Source organism: Eleutherodactylus coqui, chromosome 3, assembly GCF_035609145.1.
Source record: "Eleutherodactylus coqui strain aEleCoq1 chromosome 3, aEleCoq1.hap1, whole genome shotgun sequence".
Taxonomy (NCBI): Eukaryota; Metazoa; Chordata; class Amphibia; order Anura; family Eleutherodactylidae; genus Eleutherodactylus; species Eleutherodactylus coqui.
The window spans coordinates 161,126,701-161,143,841 of NC_089839.1; positions in this window are offsets into that span (position 1 = coordinate 161,126,701).

Genomic DNA, 17,141 nt, shown 5'->3' on the forward strand with positions numbered 1-17,141 from the left:
GCAGGCAACAAAGAAAACAACAAGCCCTGGAGTCAGTAATGGGTAATCAGTTTAGATAAGCAGCGAGCCAATACAGATTTAACACACAGAATCAGGATCAGTGAGTAAAACTAATTCCCATGATTGCTGCTCAAGGGCACTAAGGGGAAGTACTATTACTATTGGGGATGCACTATTATTGAGGCCACTAAGAGAGTGCACTATTAGTATTCAGGCCACTATAGTTAATGTCTCCAAAAATAATAGTGCAATATTACCATTGGAGCACTATTGCTATTGGCGCCATTAAGGAGGTGCACTATTGCTATTGGGGACATTAAGGGGGCACACTATTGCTATTGGGGCCAATAAGTGGGCGCATTATTGCAATTGGGGCCATTAGGGGCTAACCTGTTGGAAACGGAATACTCTTAAAACATTGCCAAGTTTAACATATAAATATCCCATATACACCCTCCCTCCTTATCGCACAAAAGCCCCACTACCTCCCACCAACTCCCTCCCTACCCCACAAACCCCACCACCTCCCTCCCTATCCCATGAACCCCCACCACCTCCCTCACTATCCCACAAACCCCACCCCTCTCCCATATAACCTCTCAAACCTAACTTTTAATTTTTTGCAAACACATTTTCGATAATGCTTAATTCCTCTAACATTTTTGTGTTCGGAATTGCCTGTTCAGCAATTGCACTACCACAGCCAGACTTGGCGCTGGCTACTCTGGGTAGCAGAGGCTAGGGACCGCAGGTTTACACCCTTTAACCCCTGTACAGGGATCTGGACTCCGCTGCTACGAATCCCTAGCTTGCATCTCCAGAGTAGTCGCTGACTGGTGGAGTAAGCAGGCAACAAAGAAAACAGCAAGCCTTGGAGTCAGTAATGGGTAATCAGTTTAGATAAGCAGCGAGCCAATACAGATTTAACAAACAGAGTCAAGATCAGTGAGTAAAACTAATTCTCATGATTGGTGCTCAAGGGCGCTAAGGGGAAACACTATTACTATTGGGGATGCACCATTATTGAGGCCACTAAGAGAGTGCACTATTAGTATTCAGGCCACTATAGTTAATGTCTCCAAAAATAATACTGCAATATTACCATTGGAGCACTATTGCTATTGGCACCATTAAGGAGGTGCACTATTGCTATTGGGGACATTAATGGGGCGCACTATTGCTATTGGGGCCAATAAGTGGGCGTACTATTGCAATTGGGGCCATTAGGGGCTAACCTGTTGGAAACGGAATACTCTTAAAACATTGCCAAGTTTAACATATAAATATCCCATACACACCTCCCTCCTAATCGCACAAAAGCCCCACTACCTCCCACCAACTCCCTCCCTACCCCACAAACCCCACCACCTTCCTCCCTATCCCACAAACCCTCACCACCTCCCTCCCTATCCCACAAACCCCACCCCTCTCCCATATAACCTCTCAAACCTAACTTTTAATTTTTTACAAACACATTTTCTATTATGCTAAATTCCTCTAACATTTTTGTGTTCGGAATTGCCTGTTCAGCAATTGCACTACCACAGCCAGACTTGGCGCTGGCTACTCTGGGTAGCAGAGGCTAGGGACCGCAGGTTTTCACCCTTTAACCCCTGTACAGGGATCTGGACTCCGCTGCTACGAATCCCTAGCTTGCATCTCCAGAGTAGTCGCTGACTGGTGGAGTAAGCAGGCAACAAAGAAAACAACAAGCCCTGGAGTCAGTAATGGGTAATCAGTTTAGATAAGCAGCGAGCCAATACAGATTTCATAAACAGAATCAGGATCAGTGAGTAAAACTAATTCCCATGATTGTTGCTCAAGGGCGCTAAGGGGAAACACTGTTACTATTGGGGATGCACTATTATTGAGGCCACTAATAGGGTGCACTATTAGTATTCAGGCCACTATAGTTAATGTCTCCAAAAATAATAGTGCAATATTACCATTGGAGCACTATTGCTATTGGCGCCATTAAGGAGGTGCACTATTGCTATTGGGGACATTAAGGGGGCGCACTATTGCTATTGGGGCCAATAAGTGGGCGCACTATTGCAATTGGGGCCATTAGGGGCTAACCTGTTGGAAACGGAATACTCTTAAAACATTGCCAAGTTTAACATATAAATATCCCATATACACCCTCCCTCCTTATCGCACAAAAGCCCCACTACCTCCCACCAACTCCCTCCCTATCCTATGAACCCCACCACCTCCCTCCCTATCCCACAAACCCCACCCCTCTCCCATATAACCTCTCAAACCTAACTTTTAATTTTTTACAAACACATTTTCTATAATGCTAAATTCATCTAACATTTTTGTGTTCGGAATTGCCTGTTCAGCAATTGCACTACCACAGCCAGACTTGGCGCTGGCTACTCTGGGTAGCAGAGGCTAGGGACCGCAGGTTTTCACCCTTTAACCCCTGTACAGGGATCTGGACTCCGCTGCTACGAATCCCTAGCTTGCATCTCCAGAGTAGTCGCTGACTGGTGGAGTAAGCAGGCAACAAAGAAAACAACAAGCCCTGGAGTCAGTAATGGGTAATCAGTTTAGATAAGCAGCGAGCCAATACAGATTTAACACACAGAATCAGGATCAGTGAGTAAAACTAATTCCCATGATTGCTGCTCAAGGGCGCTAAGGGGAAATACTATTACTATTGGGGATGCACTATTATTGAGGCCACTAAGAGAGTGCACTATTAGTATTCAGGCCACTATAGTTAATGTCTCCAAAAATAATAGTGCAATATTACCATTGGAGCACTATTGCTATTGGCGCCATTAAGGAGGTGCACTATTGCTATTGGGGACATTAAGGGGGCACACTATTGCTATTGGGGCCAATAAGTGGGCGCATTATTGCAATTGGGGCCATTAGGGGCTAACCTGTTGGAAACGGAATACTCTTAAAACATTGCCAAGTTTAACATATAAATATCCCATATACACCCTCCCTCCTTATCGCACAAAAGCCCCACTACCTCCCACCAACTCCCTCCCTACCCCACAAACCCCACCACCTCCCTCCCTATCCCACAAACCCCCACCACCTCCCTCCCTATCCCACAAACCCCACCCCTCTCCCATATAACCTCTCAAACCTAACTTTTAATTTTTTACAAATACATTTTCTATAATGCTAAATTCCTCTAACATTTTTGTGTTCGGGATTGCCTGTTCAGCAATTGCACTACCACAGCCAGACTTGGCGCTGGCTACTCTGGGTAGCAGAGGCTAGGGACCGCAGGTTTTCACCCTTTAACCCCTGTACAGGGATCTGGACTCCGCTGCTACGAATCCCTAGCTTGCATCTCCAGAGTAGTCGCTGACTGGTGGAGTAAGCAGGCAACAAAGAAAACAACAAGCCCTGGAGTCAGTAATGGGTAATCAGTTTAGATAAGCAGCGAGCCAATACAGATTTCATAAACAGAATCAGGATCAGTGAGTAAAACTAATTCCCATGATTGTTGCTCAAGGGCGCTAAGGGGAAACACTATTACTATTGGGGATGCACTATTATTGAGGCCACTAATAGGGTGCACTATTAGTATTCAGGCCACTATAGTTAATGTCTCCAAAAATAATAGTGCAATATTACCATTGGAGCACTATTGCTATTGGCGCCATTAAGGAGGTGCACTATTGCTATTGGGGACATTAAGGGGGCGCACTATTGCTATTGGGGCCAATAAGTGGGCGCACTATTGCAATTGGGGCCATTAGGGGCTAACCTGATGGAAACGGAATACTCTTAAAACATTGCCAAGTTTAACATATAAATATCCCATATACACCCTCCCTCCTTATCGCACAAAAGCCCCACTACCTCCCACCAACTCCCTCCCTATCCTATGAACCCCACCACCTCCCTCCCTATCCCACAAACCCCACCCCTCTCCCATATAACCTCTCAAACCTAACTTTTAATTTTTTACAAACACATTTTCTATAATGCTAAATTCATCTAACATTTTTGTGTTCGGAATTGCCTGTTCAGCAATTGCACTACCACAGCCAGACTTGGCGCTGGCTACTCTGGGTAGCAGAGGCTAGGGACCGCAGGTTTTCACCCTTTAACCCCTGTACAGGGATCTGGACTCCGCTGCTACGAATCCCTAGCTTGCATCTCCAGAGTAGTCGCTGACTGGTGGAGTAAGCAGGCAACAAAGAAAACAACAAGCCCTGGAGTCAGTAATGGGTAATCAGTTTAGATAAGCAGCGAGCCAATACAGATTTAACACACAGAATCAGGATCAGTGAGTAAAACTAATTCCCATGATTGCTGCTCAAGGGCGCTAAGGGGAAATACTATTACTATTGGGGATGCACTATTATTGAGGCCACTAAGAGAGTGCACTATTAGTATTCAGGCCACTATAGTTAATGTTTCCAAAAATAATAGTGCAATATTACCATTGGAGCACTATTGCTATTGGCGCCATTAAGGAGGTGCACTATTGCTATTGGGAACATTAAGGGGGCGCACTATTGCTATTGGGGCCAATAAGTGGGCGTACTATTGCAATTGGGGCCATTAGGGGCTAACCTGTTGGAAACGGAATACTCTTAAAACATTGCCAAGTTTAACATATAAATATCCCATATACACCCTCCCTCCTTATCGCACAAAAACCCCACTACCTCCCACCAACTCCCTCCCTACCCCACAAACCCCACCACCTCCCTCCCTATCCCATGAACCCCCACCACCTCCCTCACTATCCCACAAACCCCACCCCTCTCCCATATAACCTCTCAAACCTAACTTTTAATTTTTTGCAAACACATTTTCGATAATGCTTAATTCCTCTAACATTTTTGTGTTCGGAATTGCCTGTTCAGCAATTGCACTACCACAGCCACACTTGGCGCTGGCTACTCTGGGTAGCAGAGGCTAGGGACCGCAGGTTTACACCCTTTAACCCCTGTACAGGGATCTGGACTCCGCTGCTACGAATCCCTAGCTTGCATCTCCAGAGTAGTCGCTGACTGGTGGAGTAAGCAGGCAACAAAGAAAACAGCAAGCCTTGGAGTCAGTAATGGGTAATCAGTTTAGATAAGCAGCGAGCCAATACAGATTTAACAAACAGAGTCAAGATCAGTGAGTAAAACTAATTCTCATGATTGGTGCTCAAGGGCGCTAAGGGGAAACACTATTACTATTGGGGATGCACCATTATTGAGGCCACTAAGAGAGTGCACTATTAGTATTCAGGCCACTATAGTTAATGTCTCCAAAAATAATAGTGCAATATTACCATTGGAGCACTATTGCTATTGGCGCCATTAAGGAGGTGCACTATTGCTATTGGGGACATTAAGGGGGCGCACTATTGCTATTGGGGCCAATAAGTGGGCGCATTATTGCAATTGGGGCCATTAGGGGCTAACCTGTTGGAAACGGAATACTCTTAAAACATTGCCAAGTTTAACATATAAATATCCCATACACACCTCCCTCCTTATCGCACAAAAACCCCACTACCTCCCACCAACTCCCTCCCTACCCCACAAACCCCACCACCTCCCTCCCTATCCCACAAACCCTCACCACCTCCCTCCCTATCCCACAAACCCCACCCCTCTCCCATATAACCTCTCAAACCTAACTTTTAATTTTTTACAAACACATTTTCTATTATGCTAAATTCCTCTAACATTTTTGTGTTCGGAATTGCCTGTTCAGCAATTGCACTACCACAGCCAGACTTGGCGCTGGCTACTCTGGGTAGCAGAGGCTAGGGACCGCAGGTTTTCACCCTTTAACCCCTGTACAGGGATCTGGACTCCGCTGCTACGAATCCCTAGCTTGCATCTCCAGAGTAGTCGCTGACTGGTGGAGTAAGCAGGTAACAAAGAAAACAACAAGCCCTGGAGTCAGTAATGGGTAATCAGTTTAGATAAGCAGCGAGCCAATACAGATTTCATAAACAGAATCAGGATCAGTGAGTAAAACTAATTCCCATGATTGTTGCTCAAGGGCGCTAAGGGGAAACACTATTACTATTGGGGATGCACTATTATTGAGGCCACTAATAGGGTGCACTATTAGTATTCAGGCCACTATAGTTAATGTTTCCAAAAATAATAGTGCAATATTACCATTGGAGCACTATTGCTATTGGCGCCATTAAGGAGGTGCACTATTGCTATTGGGAACATTAAGGGGGCGCACTATTGCTATTGGGGCCAATAAGTGGGCGTACTATTGCAATTGGGGCCATTAGGGGCTAACCTGTTGGAAACGGAATACTCTTAAAACATTGCCAAGTTTAACATATAAATATCCCATATACACCCTCCCTCCTTATCGCACAAAAACCCCACTACCTCCCACCAACTCCCTCCCTACCCCACAAACCCCACCACCTCCCTCCCTATCCCATGAACCCCCACCACCTCCCTCACTATCCCACAAACCCCACCCCTCTCCCATATAACCTCTCAAACCTAACTTTTAATTTTTTGCAAACACATTTTCGATAATGCTTAATTCCTCTAACATTTTTGTGTTCGGAATTGCCTGTTCAGCAATTGCACTACCACAGCCACACTTGGCGCTGGCTACTCTGGGTAGCAGAGGCTAGGGACCGCAGGTTTACACCCTTTAACCCCTGTACAGGGATCTGGACTCCGCTGCTACGAATCCCTAGCTTGCATCTCCAGAGTAGTCGCTGACTGGTGGAGTAAGCAGGCAACAAAGAAAACAGCAAGCCTTGGAGTCAGTAATGGGTAATCAGTTTAGATAAGCAGCGAGCCAATACAGATTTAACAAACAGAGTCAAGATCAGTGAGTAAAACTAATTCTCATGATTGGTGCTCAAGGGCGCTAAGGGGAAACACTATTACTATTGGGGATGCACCATTATTGAGGCCACTAAGAGAGTGCACTATTAGTATTCAGGCCACTATAGTTAATGTCTCCAAAAATAATAGTGCAATATTACCATTGGAGCACTATTGCTATTGGCGCCATTAAGGAGGTGCACTATTGCTATTGGGGACATTAAGGGGGCGCACTATTGCTATTGGGGCCAATAAGTGGGCGCATTATTGCAATTGGGGCCATTAGGGGCTAACCTGTTGGAAACGGAATACTCTTAAAACATTGCCAAGTTTAACATATAAATATCCCATACACACCTCCCTCCTTATCGCACAAAAACCCCACTACCTCCCACCAACTCCCTCCCTACCCCACAAACCCCACCACCTCCCTCCCTATCCCACAAACCCTCACCACCTCCCTCCCTATCCCACAAACCCCACCCCTCTCCCATATAACCTCTCAAACCTAACTTTTAATTTTTTACAAACACATTTTCTATTATGCTAAATTCCTCTAACATTTTTGTGTTCGGAATTGCCTGTTCAGCAATTGCACTACCACAGCCAGACTTGGCGCTGGCTACTCTGGGTAGCAGAGGCTAGGGACCGCAGGTTTTCACCCTTTAACCCCTGTACAGGGATCTGGACTCCGCTGCTACGAATCCCTAGCTTGCATCTCCAGAGTAGTCGCTGACTGGTGGAGTAAGCAGGTAACAAAGAAAACAACAAGCCCTGGAGTCAGTAATGGGTAATCAGTTTAGATAAGCAGCGAGCCAATACAGATTTCATAAACAGAATCAGGATCAGTGAGTAAAACTAATTCCCATGATTGTTGCTCAAGGGCGCTAAGGGGAAACACTATTACTATTGGGGATGCACTATTATTGAGGCCACTAATAGGGTGCACTATTAGTATTCAGGCCACTATAGTTAATGTCTCCAAAAATAATAGTGCAATATTACCATTGGAGCACTATTGCTATTGGCGCCATTAAGGAGGTGCACTATTGCTATTGGGGACATTAAGGGGGCGCACTATTGCTATTGGGGCCAATAAGTGGGCGCACTATTGCAATTGGGGCCATTAGGGGCTAACCTGTTGGAAACGGAATACTCTTAAAACATTGCCAAGTTTAACATATAAATATCCCATATACACCCTCCCTCCTTATCGCACAAAAGCCCCACTACCTCCCACCAACTCCCTCCCTATCCTATGAACCCCACCACCTCCCTCCCTATCCCACAAACCCCACCCCTCTCCCATATAACCTCTCAAACCTAACTTTTAATTTTTTACAAACACATTTTCTATAATGCTAAATTCATCTAACATTTTTGTGTTCGGAATTGCCTGTTCAGCAATTGCACTACCACAGCCAGACTTGGCGCTGGCTACTCTGGGTAGCAGAGGCTAGGGACCGCAGGTTTTCACCCTTTAACCCCTGTACAGGGATCTGGACTCCGCTGCTACGAATCCCTAGCTTGCATCTCCAGAGTAGTCGCTGACTGGTGGAGTAAGCAGGCAACAAAGAAAACAACAAGCCCTGGAGTCAGTAATGGGTAATCAGTTTAGATAAGCAGCGAGCCAATACAGATTTAACACACAGAATCAGGATCAGTGAGTAAAACTAATTCCCATGATTGCTGCTCAAGGGCGCTAAGGGGAAATACTATTACTATTGGGGATGCACTATTATTGAGGCCACTAAGAGAGTGCACTATTAGTATTCAGGCCACTATAGTTAATGTCTCCAAAAATAATAGTGCAATATTACCATTGGAGCACTATTGCTATTGGCGCCATTAAGGAGGTGCACTATTGCTATTGGGGACATTAAGGGGTCACACTATTGCTATTGGGGCCAATAAGTGGGCGCATTATTGCAATTGGGGCCATTAGGGGCTAACCTGTTGGAAACGGAATACTCTTAAAACATTGCCAAGTTTAACATATAAATATCCCATATACACCCTCCCTCCTTATCGCACAAAAGCCCCACTACCTCCCACCAACTCCCTCCCTACCCCACAAACCCCACCACCTCCCTCCCTATCCCACAAACCCCCACCACCTCCCTCCCTATCCCACAAACCCCACCCCTCTCCCATATAACCTCTCAAACCTAACTTTTAATTTTTTACAAATACATTTTCTATAATGCTAAATTCCTCTAACATTTTTGTGTTCGGGATTGCCTGTTCAGCAATTGCACTACCACAGCCAGACTTGGCGCTGGCTACTCTGGGTAGCAGAGGCTAGGGACCGCAGGTTTTCACCCTTTAACCCCTGTACAGGGATCTGGACTCCGCTGCTACGAATCCCTAGCTTGCATCTCCAGAGTAGTCGCTGACTGGTGGAGTAAGCAGGCAACAAAGAAAACAACAAGCCCTGGAGTCAGTAATGGGTAATCAGTTTAGATAAGCAGCGAGCCAATACAGATTTCATAAACAGAATCAGGATCAGTGAGTAAAACTAATTCCCATGATTGTTGCTCAAGGGCGCTAAGGGGAAACACTATTACTATTGGGGATGCACTATTATTGAGGCCACTAATAGGGTGCACTACTAGTATTCAGGCCACTATAGTTAATGTCTCCAAAAATAATAGTGCAATATTACCATTGGAGCACTATTGCTATTGGCGCCATTAAGGAGGTGCACTATTGCTATTGGGGACATTAAGGGGGCGCACTATTGCTATTGGGGCCAATAAGTGGGCGCACTATTGCAATTGGGGCCATTAGGGGCTAACCTGATGGAAACGGAATTCTCTTAAAACATTGCCAAGTTTAAAATATAAATATCCCATATACACCCTCCCTCCTTATCGCACAAAAGCCCCACTACCTCCCACCAACTCCCTCCCTATCCTATGAACCCCACCACCTCCCTCCCTATCCCACAAACCCCACCCCTCTCCCATATAACCTCTCAAACCTAACTTTTAATTTTTTACAAACACATTTTCTATAATGCTAAATTCATCTAACATTTTTGTGTTCGGAATTGCCTGTTCAGCAATTGCACTACCACAGCCAGACTTGGCGCTGGCTACTCTGGGTAGCAGAGGCTAGGGACCGCAGGTTTTCACCCTTTAACCCCTGTACAGGGATCTGGACTCCGCTGCTACGAATCCCTAGCTTGCATCTCCAGAGTAGTCGCTGACTGGTGGAGTAAGCAGGCAACAAAGAAAACAACAAGCCCTGGAGTCAGTAATGGGTAATCAGTTTAGATAAGCAGCGAGCCAATACAGATTTAACACACAGAATCAGGATCAGTGAGTAAAACTAATTCCCATGATTGCTGCTCAAGGGCGCTAAGGGGAAATACTATTACTATTGGGGATGCACTATTATTGAGGCCACTAAGAGAGTGCACTATTAGTATTCAGGCCACTATAGTTAATGTTTCCAAAAATAATAGTGCAATATTACCATTGGAGCACTATTGCTATTGGCGCCATTAAGGAGGTGCACTATTGCTATTGGGAACATTAAGGGGGCGCACTATTGCTATTGGGGCCAATAAGTGGGCGTACTATTGCAATTGGGGCCATTAGGGGCTAACCTGTTGGAAACGGAATACTCTTAAAACATTGCCAAGTTTAACATATAAATATCCCATACACACCTCCCTCCTTATCGCACAAAAACCCCACTACCTCCCACCAACTCCCTCCCTACCCCACAAACCCCACCACCTCCCTCCCTATCCCACAAACCCTCACCACCTCCCTCCCTATCCCACAAACCCCACCCCTCTCCCATATAACCTCTCAAACCTAACTTTTAATTTTTTACAAACACATTTTCTATTATGCTAAATTCCTCTAACATTTTTGTGTTCGGAATTGCCTGTTCAGCAATTGCACTACCACAGCCAGACTTGGCGCTGGCTACTCTGGGTAGCAGAGGCTAGGGACCGCAGGTTTTCACCCTTTAACCCCTGTACAGGGATCTGGACTCCGCTGCTACGAATCCCTAGCTTGCATCTCCAGAGTAGTCGCTGACTGGTGGAGTAAGCAGGCAACAAAGAAAACAACAAGCCCTGGAGTCAGTAATGGGTAATCAGTTTAGATAAGCAGCGAGCCAATACAGATTTCATAAACAGAATCAGGATCAGTGAGTAAAACTAATTCCCATGATTGTTGCTCAAGGGCGCTAAGGGGAAACACTATTACTATTGGGGATGCACTATTATTGAGGCCACTAATAGGGTGCACTATTAGTATTCAGGCCACTATAGTTAATGTCTCCAAAAATAATAGTGCAATATTACCATTGGAGCACTATTGCTATTGGCGCCATTAAGGAGGTGCACTATTGCTATTGGGGACATTAAGGGGGCGCACTATTGCTATTGGGGCCAATAAGTGGGCGCACTATTGCAATTGGGGCCATTAGGGGCTAACCTGTTGGAAACGGAATACTCTTAAAACATTGCCAAGTTTAACATATAAATATCCCATATACACCCTCCCTCCTTATCGCACAAAAGCCCCACTACCTCCCACCAACTCCCTCCCTATCCTATGAACCCCACCACCTCCCTCCCTATCCCACAAACCCCACCCCTCTCCCATATAACCTCTCAAACCTAACTTTTAATTTTTTACAAACACATTTTCTATAATGCTAAATTCATCTAACATTTTTGTGTTCGGAATTGCCTGTTCAGCAATTGCACTACCACAGCCAGACTTGGCGCTGGCTACTCTGGGTAGCAGAGGCTAGGGACCGCAGGTTTTCACCCTTTAACCCCTGTACAGGGATCTGGACTCCGCTGCTACGAATCCCTAGCTTGCATCTCCAGAGTAGTCGCTGACTGGTGGAGTAAGCAGGCAACAAAGAAAACAACAAGCCCTGGAGTCAGTAATGGGTAATCAGTTTAGATAAGCAGCGAGCCAATACAGATTTAACACACAGAATCAGGATCAGTGAGTAAAACTAATTCCCATGATTGCTGCTCAAGGGCGCTAAGGGGAAATACTATTACTATTGGGGATGCACTATTATTGAGGCCACTAAGAGAGTGCACTATTAGTATTCAGGCCACTATAGTTAATGTCTCCAAAAATAATAGTGCAATATTACCATTGGAGCACTATTGCTATTGGCGCCATTAAGGAGGTGCACTATTGCTATTGGGGACATTAAGGGGTCACACTATTGCTATTGGGGCCAATAAGTGGGCGCATTATTGCAATTGGGGCCATTAGGGGCTAACCTGTTGGAAACGGAATACTCTTAAAACATTGCCAAGTTTAACATATAAATATCCCATATACACCCTCCCTCCTTATCGCACAAAAGCCCCACTACCTCCCACCAACTCCCTCCCTACCCCACAAACCCCACCACCTCCCTCCCTATCCCACAAACCCCCACCACCTCCCTCCCTATCCCACAAACCCCACCCCTCTCCCATATAACCTCTCAAACCTAACTTTTAATTTTTTACAAATACATTTTCTATAATGCTAAATTCCTCTAACATTTTTGTGTTCGGGATTGCCTGTTCAGCAATTGCACTACCACAGCCAGACTTGGCGCTGGCTACTCTGGGTAGCAGAGGCTAGGGACCGCAGGTTTTCACCCTTTAACCCCTGTACAGGGATCTGGACTCCGCTGCTACGAATCCCTAGCTTGCATCTCCAGAGTAGTCGCTGACTGGTGGAGTAAGCAGGCAACAAAGAAAACAACAAGCCCTGGAGTCAGTAATGGGTAATCAGTTTAGATAAGCAGCGAGCCAATACAGATTTCATAAACAGAATCAGGATCAGTGAGTAAAACTAATTCCCATGATTGTTGCTCAAGGGCGCTAAGGGGAAACACTATTACTATTGGGGATGCACTATTATTGAGGCCACTAATAGGGTGCACTATTAGTATTCAGGCCACTATAGTTAATGTCTCCAAAAATAATAGTGCAATATTACCATTGGAGCACTATTGCTATTGGCGCCATTAAGGAGGTGCACTATTGCTATTGGGGACATTAAGGGGGCGCACTATTGCTATTGGGGCCAATAAGTGGGCGCACTATTGCAATTGGGGCCATTAGGGGCTAACCTGATGGAAACGGAATACTCTTAAAACATTGCCAAGTTTAACATATAAATATCCCATATACACCCTCCCTCCTTATCGCACAAAAGCCCCACTACCTCCCACCAACTCCCTCCCTATCCTATGAACCCCACCACCTCCCTCCCTATCCCACAAACCCCACCCCTCTCCCATATAACCTCTCAAACCTAACTTTTAATTTTTTACAAACACATTTTCTATAATGCTAAATTCATCTAACATTTTTGTGTTCGGAATTGCCTGTTCAGCAATTGCACTACCACAGCCAGACTTGGCGCTGGCTACTCTGGGTAGCAGAGGCTAGGGACCGCAGGTTTTCACCCTTTAACCCCTGTACAGGGATCTGGACTCCGCTGCTACGAATCCCTAGCTTGCATCTCCAGAGTAGTCGCTGACTGGTGGAGTAAGCAGGCAACAAAGAAAACAACAAGCCCTGGAGTCAGTAATGGGTAATCAGTTTAGATAAGCAGCGAGCCAATACAGATTTCATAAACAGAATCAGGATCAGTGAGTAAAACTAATTCCCATGATTGTTGCTCAAGGGCGCTAAGGGGAAACACTATTACTATTGGGGATGCACTATTATTGAGGCCACTAATAGGGTGCACTATTAGTATTCAGGCCACTATAGTTAATGTCTCCAAAAATAATAGTGCAATATTACCATTGGAGCACTATTGCTATTGGCGCCATTAAGGAGGTGCACTATTGCTATTGGGGACATTAAGGGGGCGCACTATTGCTATTGGGGCCAATAAGTGGGCGCACTATTGCAATTGGGGCCATTAGGGGCTAACCTGATGGAAACGGAATACTCTTAAAACATTGCCAAGTTTAACATATAAATATCCCATATACACCCTCCCTCCTTATCGCACAAAAGCCCCACTACCTCCCACCAACTCCCTCCCTATCCTATGAACCCCACCACCTCCCTCCCTATCCCACAAACCCCACCCCTCTCCCATATAACCTCTCAAACCTAACTTTTAATTTTTTACAAACACATTTTCTATAATGCTAAATTCATCTAACATTTTTGTGTTCGGAATTGCCTGTTCAGCAATTGCACTACCACAGCCAGACTTGGCGCTGGCTACTCTGGGTAGCAGAGGCTAGGGACCGCAGGTTTTCACCCTTTAACCCCTGTACAGGGATCTGGACTCCGCTGCTACGAATCCCTAGCTTGCATCTCCAGAGTAGTCGCTGACTGGTGGAGTAAGCAGGCAACAAAGAAAACAACAAGCCCTGGAGTCAGTAATGGGTAATCAGTTTAGATAAGCAGCGAGCCAATACAGATTTCATAAACAGAATCAGGATCAGTGAGTAAAACTAATTCCCATGATTGTTGCTCAAGGGCGCTAAGGGGAAACACTATTACTATTGGGGATGCACTATTATTGAGGCCACTAATAGGGTGCACTATTAGTATTCAGGCCACTATAGTTAATGTCTCCAAAAATAATAGTGCAATATTACCATTGGAGCACTATTGCTATTGGCGCCATTAAGGAGGTGCACTATTGCTATTGGGGACATTAAGGGGGCGCACTATTGCTATTGGGGCCAATAAGTGGGCGCACTATTGCAATTGGGGCCATTAGGGGCTAACCTGATGGAAACGGAATACTCCTAAAACATTGCCAAGTTTAACATATAAATATCCCATATACACCCTCCCTCCTTATCGCACAAAAGCCCCACTACCTCCCACCAACTCCCTCCCTATCCTATGAACCCCACCACCTCCCTCCCTATCCCACAAACCCCACCCCTCTCCCATATAACCTCTCAAACCTAACTTTTAATTTTTTACAAACACATTTTCTATAATGCTAAATTCATCTAACATTTTTGTGTTCGGAATTGCCTGTTCAGCAATTGCACTACCACAGCCAGACTTGGCGCTGGCTACTCTGGGTAGCAGAGGCTAGGGACCGCAGGTTTTCACCCTTTAACCCCTGTACAGGGATCTGGACTCCGCTGCTACGAATCCCTAGCTTGCATCTCCAGAGTAGTCGCTGACTGGTGGAGTAAGCAGGCAACAAAGAAAACAACAAGCCCTGGAGTCAGTAATGGGTAATCAGTTTAGATAAGCAGCGAGCCAATACAGATTTAACACACAGAATCAGGATCAGTGAGTAAAACTAATTCCCATGATTGCTGCTCAAGGGCGCTAAGGGGAAATACTATTACTATTGGGGATGCACTATTATTGAGGCCACTAAGAGAGTGCACTATTAGTATTCAGGCCACTATAGTTAATGTTTCCAAAAATAATAGTGCAATATTACCATTGGAGCACTATTGCTATTGGCGCCATTAAGGAGGTGCACTATTGCTATTGGGAACATTAAGGGGGCGCACTATTGCTATTGGGGCCAATAAGTGGGCGTACTATTGCAATTGGGGCCATTAGGGGCTAACCTGTTGGAAACGGAATACTCTTAAAACATTGCCAAGTTTAACATATAAATATCCCATATACACCCTCCCTCCTTATCGCACAAAAACCCCACTACCTCCCACCAACTCCCTCCCTACCCCACAAACCCCACCACCTCCCTCCCTATCCCATGAACCCCCACCACCTCCCTCACTATCCCACAAACCCCACCCCTATCCCATATAACCTCTCAAACCTAACTTTTAATTTTTTGCAAACACATTTTCGATAATGCTTAATTCCTCTAACATTTTTGTGTTCGGAATTGCCTGTTCAGCAATTGCACTACCACAGCCACACTTGGCGCTGGCTACTCTGGGTAGCAGAGGCTAGGGACCGCAGGTTTACACCCTTTAACCCCTGTACAGGGATCTGGACTCCGCTGCTACGAATCCCTAGCTTGCATCTCCAGAGTAGTCGCTGACTGGTGGAGTAAGCAGGCAACAAAGAAAACAGCAAGCCTTGGAGTCAGTAATGGGTAATCAGTTTAGATAAGCAGCGAGCCAATACAGATTTAACAAACAGAGTCAAGATCAGTGAGTAAAACTAATTCTCATGATTGGTGCTCAAGGGCGCTAAGGGGAAACACTATTACTATTGGGGATGCACCATTATTGAGGCCACTAAGAGAGTGCACTATTAGTATTCAGGCCACTATAGTTAATGTCTCCAAAAATAATAGTGCAATATTACCATTGGAGCACTATTGCTATTGGCGCCATTAAGGAGGTGCACTATTGCTATTGGGGACATTAAGGGGGCGCACTATTGCTATTGGGGCCAATAAGTGGGCGCATTATTGCAATTGGGGCCATTAGGGGCTAACCTGTTGGAAACGGAATACTCTTAAAACATTGCCAAGTTTAACATATAAATATCCCATACACACCTCCCTCCTTATCGCACAAAAACCCCACTACCTCCCACCAACTCCCTCCCTACCCCACAAACCCCACCACCTCCCTCCCTATCCCACAAACCCTCACCACCTCCCTCCCTATCCCACAAACCCCACCCCTCTCCCATATAACCTCTCAAACCTAACTTTTAATTTTTTACAAACACATTTTCTATTATGCTAAATTCCTCTAACATTTTTGTGTTCGGAATTGCCTGTTCAGCAATTGCACTACCACAGCCAGACTTGGCGCTGGCTACTCTGGGTAGCAGAGGCTAGGGACCGCAGGTTTTCACCCTTTAACCCCTGTACAGGGATCTGGACTCCGCTGCTACGAATCCCTAGCTTGCATCTCCAGAGTAGTCGCTGACTGGTGGAGTAAGCAGGTAACAAAGAAAACAACAAGCCCTGGAGTCAGTAATGGGTAATCAGTTTAGATAAGCAGCGAGCCAATACAGATTTCATAAACAGAATCAGGATCAGTGAGTAAAACTAATTCCCATGATTGTTGCTCAAGGGCGCTAAGGGGAAACACTATTACTATTGGGGATGCACTATTATTGAGGCCACTAATAGGGTGCACTATTAGTATTCAGGCCACTATAGTTAATGTCTCCAAAAATAATAGTGCAATATTACCATTGGAGCACTATTGCTATTGGCGCCATTAAGGAGGTGCACTATTGCTATTGGGGACATTAAGGGGGCGCACTATTGCTATTGGGGCCAATAAGTGGGCGCACTATTGCAATTGGGGCCATTAGGGGCTAACCTGTTGGAAACGGAATACTCTTAAAACATTGCCAAGTTTAACATATAAATATCCCATATACACCCTCCCTCCTTATCGCACAAAAGCCCCACTACC